This window comes from Rattus rattus, chromosome 1 (genome assembly GCF_011064425.1).
Source record: "Rattus rattus isolate New Zealand chromosome 1, Rrattus_CSIRO_v1, whole genome shotgun sequence".
Taxonomy (NCBI): domain Eukaryota; kingdom Metazoa; phylum Chordata; class Mammalia; order Rodentia; family Muridae; genus Rattus; species Rattus rattus.
This window is the reverse complement of record NC_046154.1, coordinates 198,730,031-198,743,377: the sequence shown is the minus strand read 5'-3', so window position 1 is coordinate 198,743,377 and position 13,347 is coordinate 198,730,031.

Sequence of the window (13,347 nt, the reverse complement as noted above, 5' to 3'; positions counted from 1 at the left end):
TCTTCACATTATTCCACAAAACAGAAACTGAAGAAAATTGCCCAATCCATTTTGTGAGGTCAGTAACCCTAATCCCAAAACCACATAAAGACCTGACAATGAAAGGGAATTATAAACTAATTATTTAGTAAACATATATACAAAAATTCTCAATAACATATTTGTAACCAGATCCAAGAACATACCAAAAAGATCACCCACCATGATCAAGTAAGGTTCACCCAGAGACACAGGGATGGCTTAACATATGAAAATCAGTAAATGTAATCCACCATATAAACAGACTGAAAGACAAAAGCACACAAATATCCCATTAGATACAGAAAAGGCCTTTGATAAAATTCAGCACCCCTTGTGGTGGTTTGAATATGCTTGGCCCAAGGTGGCACTATTTGGAGGTGTGGCTTTGCTGGAGGAAGTGTGTCACTCTGAGGGTGGGGTTTGAAGTTCTGCCCACTGTGGAAGAGTCGGTATTCTGCTAGCAGCCTTCAGGTGAAGATGTAGAACTCTCAGCAACTCCTGTACCATGCCTGCCTGGATGCCGCCATGCTCCCTCCTTGATGATAATGGACTGAATCTCTGAACCTGTAAGCCAGCCCCTATTAAGTGTTGTCCTTATAAGAGTTGTCTAAGACACCCCTTCAAGATAAAAATTCTGGAGAGATTAGGGACACAATAGCCATACCTAAACATAATGAAAGCAATTTACAGTAAGCCCTTAGCCAACATCAACTTAAATGGAGAGAAACTCAAAGCAATTTCACTAAAATCAGGAACAAGACAACATATTTTCAGAGACCTGGAAAGGACAGTTTTCAGCTTTATATCAAAATGTATGTGTGCTTTCGTGCACGCACAGGCACACTCACATACACACGTGCGCACACACATGCATACACACAAAGATAGATGAAGCTATCTGAATGGTTAAACAACAACAACAAAAAACAAAACAAACAACAAAAAAAAACTAAAACCAAAGCCTGCTAGAGCTCTGACCACCCCCAATGCCAAGTTGTTCCACAAAGCTTTAGTAATAAAAGAGTAGCAAGCAGCAGCATGGTAGCGTCGTAAAACCAGTTATGTTGATCAAAGAAATCGAATGGAAGACCCAGACATAAATGTCTATGGACAGCTGATTTTTTGTTTTTTAAAACAAGTCCAGAAATAGACACTGGGCAAAACATGGTATCTTCAAAATGGTGCTATCCAGCATGATGCCTGCACGAAGAAGAATGCGAATAGATCCATACTTATCGCCCTGCACACAACTCAGCTCTAAATGGATCGGAGGCCTCAACATAAAGCCAGACACACTGAACCGATAGAAAAGAAAGTGGGGAACAGCCCTGAGCTCATTGGCACAGGAAAAGACTTTCTGAACAGATCACCATCAGCGCAGACACTAAGATCAATAATAAGTGGGACCTCATGGAACCCAGAAGCTTCTGCACAGCAAAGGACACCACCATTCAGATAAAGAAACAGCCTATAGGAAAGATCTTTACTAATCTGCATCAGATAGAGGGCTAATATCCAAAATATATAAAGAACTAAAAATAAAAAACCCAAAAAATAAAAAACCCAAAAAATAAAAAACAAAACCACAAAACAAACAAACAAACAAACAAACAAACAAAAAAAACCCCTGCACTGGATCTCAAAACCAACCAACCAACCAACCAACCAACCAACCAACCAACCAACCAACCAAAGAGATAACTCAATTAAAAAACTGAGTTCAGATCTAAACAAAATTCTCAATAGAGAAAAAGCAAATCGGTGAGAAACACAAAAAAAAGTGTGGCTCCTTAGTCACCAAGGAAATGCAAATCAAACTACTTTGAGATTTCACATTATTTGTGACTATTGTGAAGGGTGTCATTTTCCTAATTTCTTTCTCAGCCTGTTTATCCCTTGAGTAGAGGAAGACTACTGATGTATTTGAGTTAATTTTATACCTCGACACTTTGCTGAAGTTGTTTATCAGGTTAAGTAGTTCTCTGGTGGAACTTTTGGGGTCTTAAGTACACTATCATATCATCTGCAAATAGTGATATTTTGATTTCTCCCCTTACAATTTGTATCCCTTTGACCTCCTTTCGCTGTCTGATTGCTCTGGCTAGGACTTTGAGTACTATATTGAATAAGTAGGGAGAGAGTGGGCAGCCTTGTCTAGTCCCTGATTTTAGTGGGATTGCTTCAAGTTTCTCTCCATTTAGTTTGATGTTAGCTACTGGTTTGCTGTATATGCCGTTTACTATGATTAGAGATTTCATCTTCTACCTGTCAGAATAATTAAGATTAAATACAAGTGACAGCTCATGCTGGTCAGGATGTAGAATAAGGGGGGGCACTCATCCATTGCTGGTGACTGGAAAACGTGTACAGCCACTATGGAAATCAGTGTGGTGAGAGAGATGATGGGAATCAATCTATCTCAAGACCCAGCTACACCACTCTTGGGCATATACCCAAGAGGCTCCATCCTAAAGGCAATGTGGTACATTTATGTGATGAACTGTGACTCAGTTTTAAAAACAATGACAAAACCATGAAATTCGCAGGTAGGTGGACAGAACTAGAAAAGAAAAAAAAGAAATCCTCCTGATTGAAGTAACCCAGAAAGATAAAATCACATAATTGTGGGTATTAGCTGTTAAGTCAATGATGACAGTGTATGGTATGGTTAAGGTTTTATTGTAGAGGGGAGAGAGAGAGAGAGAGAGAGAGAGAGAGAGAGAGAGAGAGAGAGAGAGAGACACAGAGACAGAGAGACAGAGAGACAGAGAGACAGAGAGACAGAGAGACAGAGAGACAGAAAGAGAAAGAGACAGAGAGAGAGACAGAGAGTGAGAGACAGAGAGGGAGAGAGAGACAGAGAGGGAGAGTAGCTGGAGGAATCTGAAACAGTCCAGAAAAGAGAGAGAATTAGTCCTGTAGATTGGGCATGACCAGGGCTATCAGTGAGGAAGGGGGAAAGAGCAGCCCAGAATAGGGAAAGCAGCCAGGGCATTATTATTATTATTATTATTATTATTATTATTATTATTATTATTATTATTATTCAATTTTTATTTATCTTTAAATTTTATTTTATTTACATATTTATTTATTTATTTATTCTCTCTCTCTCTCTCTCTCAACTAGACTTTTTTTTTTTAAAAGTTAGATTCCCAAGTATGTGAACACGTGGACCTCTTCATTTGTGTCTGTTATTTGGGTCTTTTCCTTCTGGTTTGTTGTTGTTGTTGTTGTTGTTCTTGTTCTTGTTTTATTTTAGGTGTTAGTTTTTGTTTTATTGTACTATATCTTATTTAATATTACCCTGTAGATAGACTTGTTTTCTAATGAGAGACAGAAAGTCTGTGCATCAGGATGGGAGAGGAGGTGAGGAGGAGCTGGGAATGGAACCAGTAATCAGGATATATTATACAAGGGGAAAACATCTATTTCCCATAAAATGCAAGAGAAAAAAAACCCCAAAGATAAGAAGTTTCTGTCCAGTGAAGAAAACAGTCAGCCTAGTTAACACAGAGACACAAAATGGGATGTTTTACCAGCTACACTTCGGGCATCCAGATTCTGATATCCAGAGTTTACAAAGAACCACAGAAATTCTAAAACTACCTATCATCCAATGTGCAAGGTAGCTGAATAGACAGATATTTTTAAAAGAAATATAATTGGCCAATAACTATTTTTCAGAACGTTCAATATCCCTAAACATCAGGGAAATGCAGATTAAAATTACTCTGAGATACCAGCTCATCCAGTCAGAGCAGCTCTCACTGACAAATCTGAAAACAAATGTTGGAGTTGGTGGGGAAGAGGAACCTTCTCTGTTGGTGGGGGTGCAAGCCAACACAGCCATTGAGAAAAAATTAAAAATAGAATCACTGTGTGAGCCAGATGTTCCCGTCTTGGCGTATACCAGGGAGCCATTGGAACCCATGTTTACTGCTGCTTTATTCACTGCCCTAAAAAGCTGGACTCAGTCTAGTTGTCCATCAACAGATGAATACAGAATGTAAATTCTGTATACCTATTTATATATCTATCTTCTCTCTATACATATACACATGCATGTCTTTCTATAGCTGGAATACTATTCAGCTCCAATGGAAAAGGAGGTTAAACAATTTGCAGGAGTTGTGTAGGGTGGCATAGCTTTAATCGAAGCAGTCGGGGGCCAAGGGGGAGCAGAAACAGGAAGATCTCTGTGAGTCTGAGGCCAGACTGGTCCTTGTAAGTTCCAGGAGAATCAGGGCTACACAGAGAAACCCTGTCTCAAAAAAAAAAAAAAAAAAAAAAAAGATAGGAAAAGGGATGGATTTAGAATGTGTAATATTAAGTGAGAAAATAATCTCAGAAAGAAAGAAAAACGCATTTCCTCTCCTGTGAGGAATATATGTATACCGGAAAGCAAATGCACACGTGGGTATCACATACCATGAAGAAAGGGAACAAGAAAGCCTACACACTAGGGCACAAGGAAGACCTGAGCACAGGTACTGGATATGTGTTATGAATGAGGATATAAAGATAATTGCTCTCCTAGGTTCTAATTCTCTGTCTTTGGGTGGCGGATAAAAACACACAATGTATTTGATACTGACATGTAAATTTTTACTGCTAAACTTCACATTTCTGTTCCAAATGTCAATTCTAACTGTATAAAGTTCACTGGGGTGAGTTGGCTTTGGGTGGGCCTGGCTAGTTTGGATGTAATGATGTTTTTAAATTTATTTGCAAGGGTTTTTTTTTCTATAATAATGTTTACAAAATTAAAAACAAAACAAAGCATATAACTACAGGCACCAATAAATTAAACAAACAAACAAACAAACAAATAAATAAACGCTCCCAGGAAGCAAGGAAATGAACCAGTGCCAGGAAGTAATTCAAACTTAGTCCTGGAGGGAATAGGCTCCAGAATCTGCAGCCAAGAGCGATCCAGAAAACCACAGCGATGTACGTGATGTCATGAAGACCGCGACAGCCAATTAGATATGTAATCAGCCAGTCTCTTCCTTGAGCTACTGTCTAATGTCAACTATGAAGTTTCATCGTGCAGGGGCAGTTGGGTCATGCTATTTCAGGGTCATGAGTAAATCCTTCTTCCTTTTGGCTCTCCCTGCCAGTCTTCCAATGTCTCCTGGCAACCAGATCCCAACTGTGGCCTTCTCTTTCTAGTGAGAAGTCCTAGCAGACACGGCCCTCCCTCGCTCTTCCTGCCCTTACAACACAGTGGCTCTTTGAGTGGGACAGGGATGTTAGCAAGTGCCTAGAGATCTTTCCACCAGCATTTTTCCTCTAGACCACCAGAACAGATTGGAAATGGAGACCCATTGGTTTCAATTACCGTCGCTGAGAAATGGCGTTCATGGCTGGCTTTGCCATTCATTTTTGCACCAGGAACTTTATGGAGTGGAAATGGCTGAATTCATCTGGCAGGGCTTTCAAATGCAGACGGCCAGTTCCCAAATCCCCTAGGTGTGAGGGCTGGGTTCTCCCCAGCATGTTCTTTTCAATAAACATTCCCACACTTGGCCCTTTCCTCCAGCCGCCCTGCCCGTGCCCTCCCAGCGCCTGCAGCTTTCCACCCTGGCGCTGGCTCCTCGGAGCATAGCTGCAGCCTCCCGGTCCCAGGTTGACCTTGGCAGAGTGCCTCAACCGCTCATTCTTTTTGTAGAAGTAGAAACTCTCCAGCACAGATTTCTGCACTTGGCCTCTCTGCTGACATTTTTAGGACATGAGGCACAGGCAACCTCCAGCTGACACGAAGCGAGGTCGAAGCACTTGTTTAGCCAAAGTCTGTGTCTACTGACTTGGACTAGCCTTGGTGACCTGCTGCTGAGACCACACTGAGGTGACTGGGAGCTGGGCCAGCTTGCTGGTGTCTCCTGGACTTGCTTAATGCATGCAGGGATAGCTGATGTTCTCAGTACAGACTTGATTTCCTATTTGCCCTTGTGGACAAAGCCTTCCAAGGGTATTTGTTCTTCACTCTTACAGTACTTCTGGGCACTCCGTCTAGAATACTTGTAACAATTCTATGACATCGCTCTATAGCTGAGTGTTTCTAAATCTGAAAATTACCCATTTTTATTAATTGATCCAATCAAATCAGACAACACTGAGAAAGAGACCAAATTAGCAAGATAGTAAATCTTCGAATATTCCGGTTTCTGGTTTCTTCTAAGGTTTTTACCTGATGGCAAAATTCCCCCCATAATCCCGAAGTATCAGGTTTTACCATCAAAGAGGAGGTAGTCGGGGCTTAGAAAGAAGACCCTTGTTTACCACCACAGAGATTTGGGATTAAATATTGGTCAGTAAGGCAGGCAAATGGATCTCTGTGATTTTTGAGGGTAGCCTTGCCTACACAATGAATTCCAGGCCACCCAGGGATATATCATGAGAGCTTGTCTCAAGAAGAAAAGTGAAAAGCCATGGAAAATAGAAAAGAAAAATTGTAGTTGTATTACCTTAAAATCTCAGTGTTCTTTTCGACATAATAAAGACCACAGTCCTCCCCTTAGGAGGGAATTGGAGAGCTAAATGGGATAACATTTAGTAGTTCCTGTTTTGACTACTGAATGCACCTTGGTTCTGTCCAAAATTACACCAGGTTTGGACTTCCCATACTTGTGTCTGTGGTCCCCAGTCGGTCCTGTTTCTGTATCATAGGGTGGTTATTTTAGTGCCCTAGATGGAGTTATAGGATGGTTATATCAGTGCCAGGAGCTCTGTGAATCTCTGTGCCTGGGGCTGTTCTTAAAATTCCAGATGCATAATCTCAATCAGGGCTCATCCTGGTCCTTATTTTATAGCTGAGAAAACTGAAGCACAGAGTAGGTTGGCCTAACGCTGGTGGTATTCTAATGCTAAGCGCTGGCCTCCAAGATTTGTACTCAGTACCCATAGCCTTTGGGACCCGGCCCCCAAGTTAATTCTGATTGGCGAATAGCGATGCCAGCAGCCAAGAGCTGGGGAGAAGAGAGATAGACAGACAGGGTTTAAGGCTTCTCAGTCTTGGGACCAAGAGGAAGGAGCAGGAAGAGAGAGAGCCGCCATGCCTTAGAAGACTATGCAGGAGAGATACAAGAAGAGTTAGTTGCTATGGCCCCCGGGCCACAAGAACACGGCTTTAGAGCAGCCAAGATGAAACATGGGAAGGAATAACTTGGGGTTAGCAGTGGGAGGTAGATGCTAACAACATGGAGGGCAGGCAGCTGCCCAGCTACTGTGCTGCTTATGGTGTATTAGAATATAAGGGCTGTGCGTGTCTTTTATCCGGGAGCATGAAGTAATTAAAGATGGGAAGAAACCCTGCACCAATTTACAAATAATTTTTACAACAAAGCACAGAGTGGGTAACTAAGCTATCTAAGAGAAGAGATGACAACAATGGAAATAAAGATAATCGTGTAAGTTTCATCGGATGCTGTATAACTAAGTCTTCATCCATCACCCCGTCGGAGGACAAAAATGCTTTCACCTATAGAGAAGGTCGACTCTCAGAGATTACTAAGCCCATTGATTAGTAAGAACAAAGGCAGACTCCATCCCGCAAGAGAGAGGTGCCCACTGATTCAGTAGCTCCTCGCAATGTGTGAGCTTCGAGCACAGCCTAGCTATAGAAGATGCCACCCTCGTTTGTAAAATGTTTTCGGTACAGAGCCCTAACCAGATTTGGTTCTCACTGCCCTTCTCCCCTGCACGGAGTCTATTCTTGTCCTTGGGAAGTTCGCCCCTGTTTTTCTCAACTGGTTTACTCTCAGTGGGGTCTCAGGCGGTCTGAGCCCATTGTCACCTGACCATTGGGATCACTGATTTTCCTGAAGGCAGGGTGGAGACAAAGAACCCAGAAAACTGGCCAAGTGACCTTGAAGGGAGGGGCTCTGTTTGGTTTCCTGTGGATTCAGAACCTTGTAGCCAATCTAGGGGTATCTACCCTTCTGCCGGAAGTTGAGGATCCCCTGGGCATCTCTAAAAGTTCGGCTCTCTCGCTTCCCTCCAGTGCAAAAGTCATCTGTCTCCAGCATAGCCTAAGAGTCTCACTCTTTGAAGATCAGCCCCAAAGGTCACATTTTCCAGCGTCTTACAGTATGTCCCTGGTACTGCATCCTTCTCCTCTTTCACGGTCCTCCGTCACTGTGTGATAGCAGGTGTGATGGTTTGTACGTGCTCGACCCAGGGAGTGGCACTATTAGAAGGTGTGGCCCCGTTGGGGTGGGTGTGTCACTGTGGGTGTGGGCTTTAAGACCCTCATCCTAGATGCTTAGAAATCAGTATTCTGCTAGCAGCCTTCAGACGAAGATGTAGAACTCTCAGCTCCTCCTGCTCCATGCCTGCCTGGATGCTGCCATGCTCCTGCCTTGATGATACTGGACTGAACCTCTGAACCTGTAAGCCAGCCCCAACTGAATGTTGTCCTTGTAAGAGTTGCCTTGGTGATGGTGTGTTTTCAGCAGTAAAATCCTAAGACAGCAGGAAACAAACATACCACTTTGTAGTGTTGGCTGCTGTGCTAAAATACCTCCAAAGGATACTGGTCCCTCCATGCCGGAAGGTTCACTTTCCTAGCATCCAGATTGTTGATGGAGTTTCATTGTTGATGCCTGTACTTGGTGACATGGCGCCGCCACAATCCTTCTTAGGACTTTGAAGCAAACCATTTTTACGTGTGTGTGTGTGTGTGTGTGTGTGTGTGTGTGTGTGTGTGTGTGTGTGTGTGTGTTTGAGGGAAAGTCTCACTTCATAGCTCTGACTTTAAGACCAGGTTGGGCCTAGACTCAGAGATGCCTTCAAATCGCCTCACCTTTTTGTTTGTTTGGAAGTATTTGGACATAGATTTCATCTCACTCCAAGGCCAAGATGCTGAAGCATTTTTCATTCTATTTTAGCCTAAGATAGCCAGTCTCTTCCTGTTCAGGTCAGTGGGTATGGTGTATTCAAACACTGCTAAATTCAAAAACAGATTATATGGTTGGGACATTTCTGCAACCGATCTCATAGGTCACTAGGCAAGGAAGATGGTAAGATGGTGGCCCAGGCCAGAGGTCAAACCTCAGCTCAGAGCTGGGGGAGTCAGGTTTTAGGAGCTAGAGGGAAGGACATTCCTCAAGGCATGGTGGATTCTACCCGGGTGCACAGGGCAGTCTCTAGGAGTTTCCCAGGATCTGTGCTCTTCCCGATGGGCTTCCAAGAGACATTATCTCAGTGCATTCCACGTCAATAAAGAGTGTTTCAGGAGACAGCATATGGGGAGCACGTGCGACCTTCAGATCTGCCACAGGTAGAATTCTTTCTGCTTGTGGTAAATCCCCAATTGCACGGTCAGTGTGGATTTATTGCCACTAAATCTTGCTCGTGATAAGCAGCTCAGGGTGGATTCCCTCTCCGGGATGGTCCACACGTGCACAGCTCAGGGGCTGTGACTAGCATGTCCCCCATCGATTACTGAGTAGGTGGGAGGTGGCACTAATATTAGATCTGCTCTTTTAGCATGTGGGCTATCTCAGTACTAGGTTAGCCCCACCCCAGTCTCTCTCTGAAGTCCCTCCTGATTTCATCCGATGAGGACATAGCACTGCCACAATCCTTCTTAGGACTTTGAGGCAAACTATTTTTATTTGTTTGGGAGCGTGATTTTGACATAGAGTCTCACTATGTAGCCTTGGCTATAAGGACAGGCTGGCCTTGAACTCACAGTGATCCAGGCTCTGCTCCCCAAATACAGACATTTAAAGCTGTGTACCTCACAGCCAGCCCTGTAGCAAGTTTTAGTCCTGGAACTAAGAACTCTCATGAAACCTTTCCTCTTTGCCTTTCTGTGAGGAGACAGGTTTTTACTACTCTCTGCTGCCACTGTGATCCTCCAGGAGTGAAGACAGTTCTAGTCATGATCTCTAGTTATCTTTGTGCATTTGTGTGTGTGTGAGTGTGTGTGTGTGTGTGTGTGTGTGTGTGTGTGTGTGTTTCTGTACGGATGAAGCTTTTAAATCTCATTCTAGCTTTGGGGAGAAGGTTTTTTAGTTTCGTGTGTATGGGGGTGGGCTGCTTGTTTCAGAATACATCCCAAATTGATAAGTCTGACACCCACAATTCAATTCATAGTATTTTATCATTGTTATTTTAAAGATGACACATTTTTTGGTTTTATTCATTGTAAGAGTTATTGTGTGGACTCAGTGATCCTTTCTAAGAACAGTTTTTCACTCTGTGACCAAAGATGCCACTCGTCAGTCTCTATAAAGGTCCTTTTCCTGTTTGGTGTTCTTTCTGATTTGTGTCCAAGCTGTGGATTTTCAACGAGCCCACTCTGGACCCATCCCTCAGCTGACAACCAGCTCCCGCTGCATAGTGAAATCTTGGAAACGATCCTATATCTAGTAATTTGCTTTTCAAGGGAAACAAGAACAAATCGAACGAGATCATGCTAACTAACACTTATTGAGCACATGCAATATACATTGGACACACAACTTAGTCAACACACACATAAATTGCTTAGGATTAATCTTTATTTGTTGTTTTTGTTTGTTTCTGAGATAGAGTCGCACTATGTAGCCTTGGCTGCAAGGACAGGCTGGCCTTGAACTCAGAGGGATCTATCTACCCGGCTCTGATTCCCAAACACAGGCGTTAAAGCTGTGTGCTCCCACAACCATGGCAAAGCAAGTTTTTTTGAACCCCTGAAATCGAGACCTCTCATGAACCCTGCTGTCTTTCTTATTTTCCTTTATTAGGGGGATTTTAGAACTGCATCCACATCTCATAAACAAGCAGTCCTGAAAACGATGCTAATAGGTAAGTTGGCCCAAGTTCAGATTCTCCTGCAGGAAGGCAGTGGGACAACAGAGGCGAATGTGAGTTCGATGTGCATCTTGTGCACACTTTTTTTGTCTGTCTGTTTGTTTTTTCTTTTTTTGTGCAGACTCAGTTTACTTCAGGCCCTCTTTTCAAACGTGCTTTCAAGTGCAACCCATTTCCCAAATGGCACCGAGGATCACGTTGTATGTAGACCAATGCAGCACCAGCTTGTACGTAGGAACTGAGAGTGGACAAACTGGGCTGTGAGTCTCCCCCCCCCCACCTCCCCCGAAGTGACAGGACTGCTAGGGGTGACTTCTCTGATAGAGGCCCCTGCCTTTCCCCTGTGACCCTTCCTCTTTCAGGCCTTAACAAGGTATTGAATATTGCTTGTCTGAATAGAGAAAAATTACTGCCTGGTCAGGCGGGGAAGGCCGACTGGTGTGTGTCTTTAATACCAGCAGGAGGATACATCTCCAGCAGGAAGCCCTCGGCTCTGGAAGCAGCTCATCTTGGTTTAACAAAAAACAAAAAACAAAAACAAACAAACAAACAAACAAACAAACAAAACCTAAGAGTCTCAAAGGGATTTTCCTCAGGCCCAGGGACATCCCATCTTAAGAAATACTCCTGGTGCCCAACCCTTTGCCTGGTACTAGTTGTTACTTCCAGACAAAATAGACGGATTCAGCCGGGATTTTTTCACTTTTCCAAAAACTACCACTGCAGGGTTCCTTGAAATTGCCAACCCCCACAGACATTTAAAACGTGCTTTGATTTCTTGGAATTGGAGGTGCAGGGCTGGCCAGGGCCGCGACGGATTCGGAAAAGGGAGCTGCTAGTGCCGAGTTCCCACTGCCTGGGCGGCTATTGGCGGCTGTCCTACCACCAGCCCGGAATGCACACCAGCGGGCTGCTCTCCCCACTTTATCACAAAGGAGCTCATTTTGTGAATGAACCGCGCAGCCAGCAGCGCAGCACTATTCCGGGTGACCTTTGCCCGGGGATTGGATTCCCTCCCAGCGGGGAGATCAGGCCTTAGGAAAAGGTTAGTTCCGTGAGGTCCACGGCCTGCTGGGCTGAGGTCTGGGGAGGGGAAACTTTTCTCCTCCCCCACCCCCTTCCCTCACCACCTCCAGCAACCGATCTCGCTGCTGTAGCTTTCTGTGCCTTTGTGGGTTTTTTCTTTTGGGGGGCGGGGGGGACGGTGCTGGCCGGACTCTGTGGCAAGGAAGCTGAATAACGCCTGCGATTTTTACTTTTTACTTTTTTTTTTTTGTAGTTGAAAAATAATCATTCTTGTATTACCCTGCTGCTTCCCAACAGCAATTCTGGGGTCCCCCTGAGTTTCCACCCCTTCCTCTCCATGCCCCCCACCCCCACCGTGGCGCTTCGGTTTGATGTTTTTGTGGTATCAAAGCAAGGTCTTCAGGAACCCTGCAACTAAAGACTTTAATGAGGACCATGCCCACGGAATCCTGGCTGCCAAAGACATGATTTATGCTCCTCACTCACTCCCTAACAGCAAGAGGACTATTTGTAAAAGCAAAAAAGCCGCTCATATGGAATTAAACAAGAGCATAGCTGCTTCCTTCCAGACGCTGGGAGCTTAACAAAGGGTATCCACACTCCAGCAGCGCATGGCACAGGGCTGACGCTAGTTTTCTATCACAGAAAGCTAAATCCTGTTAGCTCCAGCAGAGGCACATACTCTCTCTAACACCCTGTCCGCGGAACTAAAAGGCACCGCGCCAAGGTCGGTCAAACGTGTGGCCCAGAAGAAAGAGGCCGAACCACTCAGCTGATGGGCTGCAGGCTGTGCTGGGGGAGGAATCGAGGTGTTTGGTGTTGAGATGGTTGAGTGACTGGCGGATAACAATTTGGTTTGGGCCTGCTGTGTGAAAGGCATAAACCTCAAGGCTCCCCTTTTCTTGCCTCTAGCGTTGTTGTTGGTTGTTGTTTCTGGGATAACTGGGGTTCCCTTTTTGGGGTTCTTAGTCTTGTTAATAAAAGACTTTAGAAATGAACTCAAAGAAAGCTCTGGGACAATTTTATTAAGAGTTTGGGAGAAAAAGAACAGAGTAGCCACACTGTAAGTTTTGGCAGCTGCCAGGAGAGAGAGAGAGAGAGAGAGATCTTCTTTTGAGTTAAGAGCCGAGGACCTTGCCATTTTCATCTAAGCAGCAGCTTGGTAGAAGAAGAGGCAGGCAAGCTTCAGGGATAGCCCAATGTGCTATTGAAAGCACACTTAGGCTTCCAGCCAGCATGGCGGGCAGGCTCTCCAGTGCTACTGGGTGAAGACTATGCAAATGGCTATCACATTAAGGGGATAGTCATTCCTCCCCATGTTCTTGCATGTCTTTTTTTTTTTTTTGTGACAAAAGAATTTTTAAAAGATTTATTTATTGTATGTCTGTGAGTATACTGTCTCTTCAGACAGACGGGAAGAGGGCATTGGATCCCATTACAGATGGTTGTGTGGTTGCTGGGAATTGAACTCAGAACCTCTGGAAAAACAGACGGTAC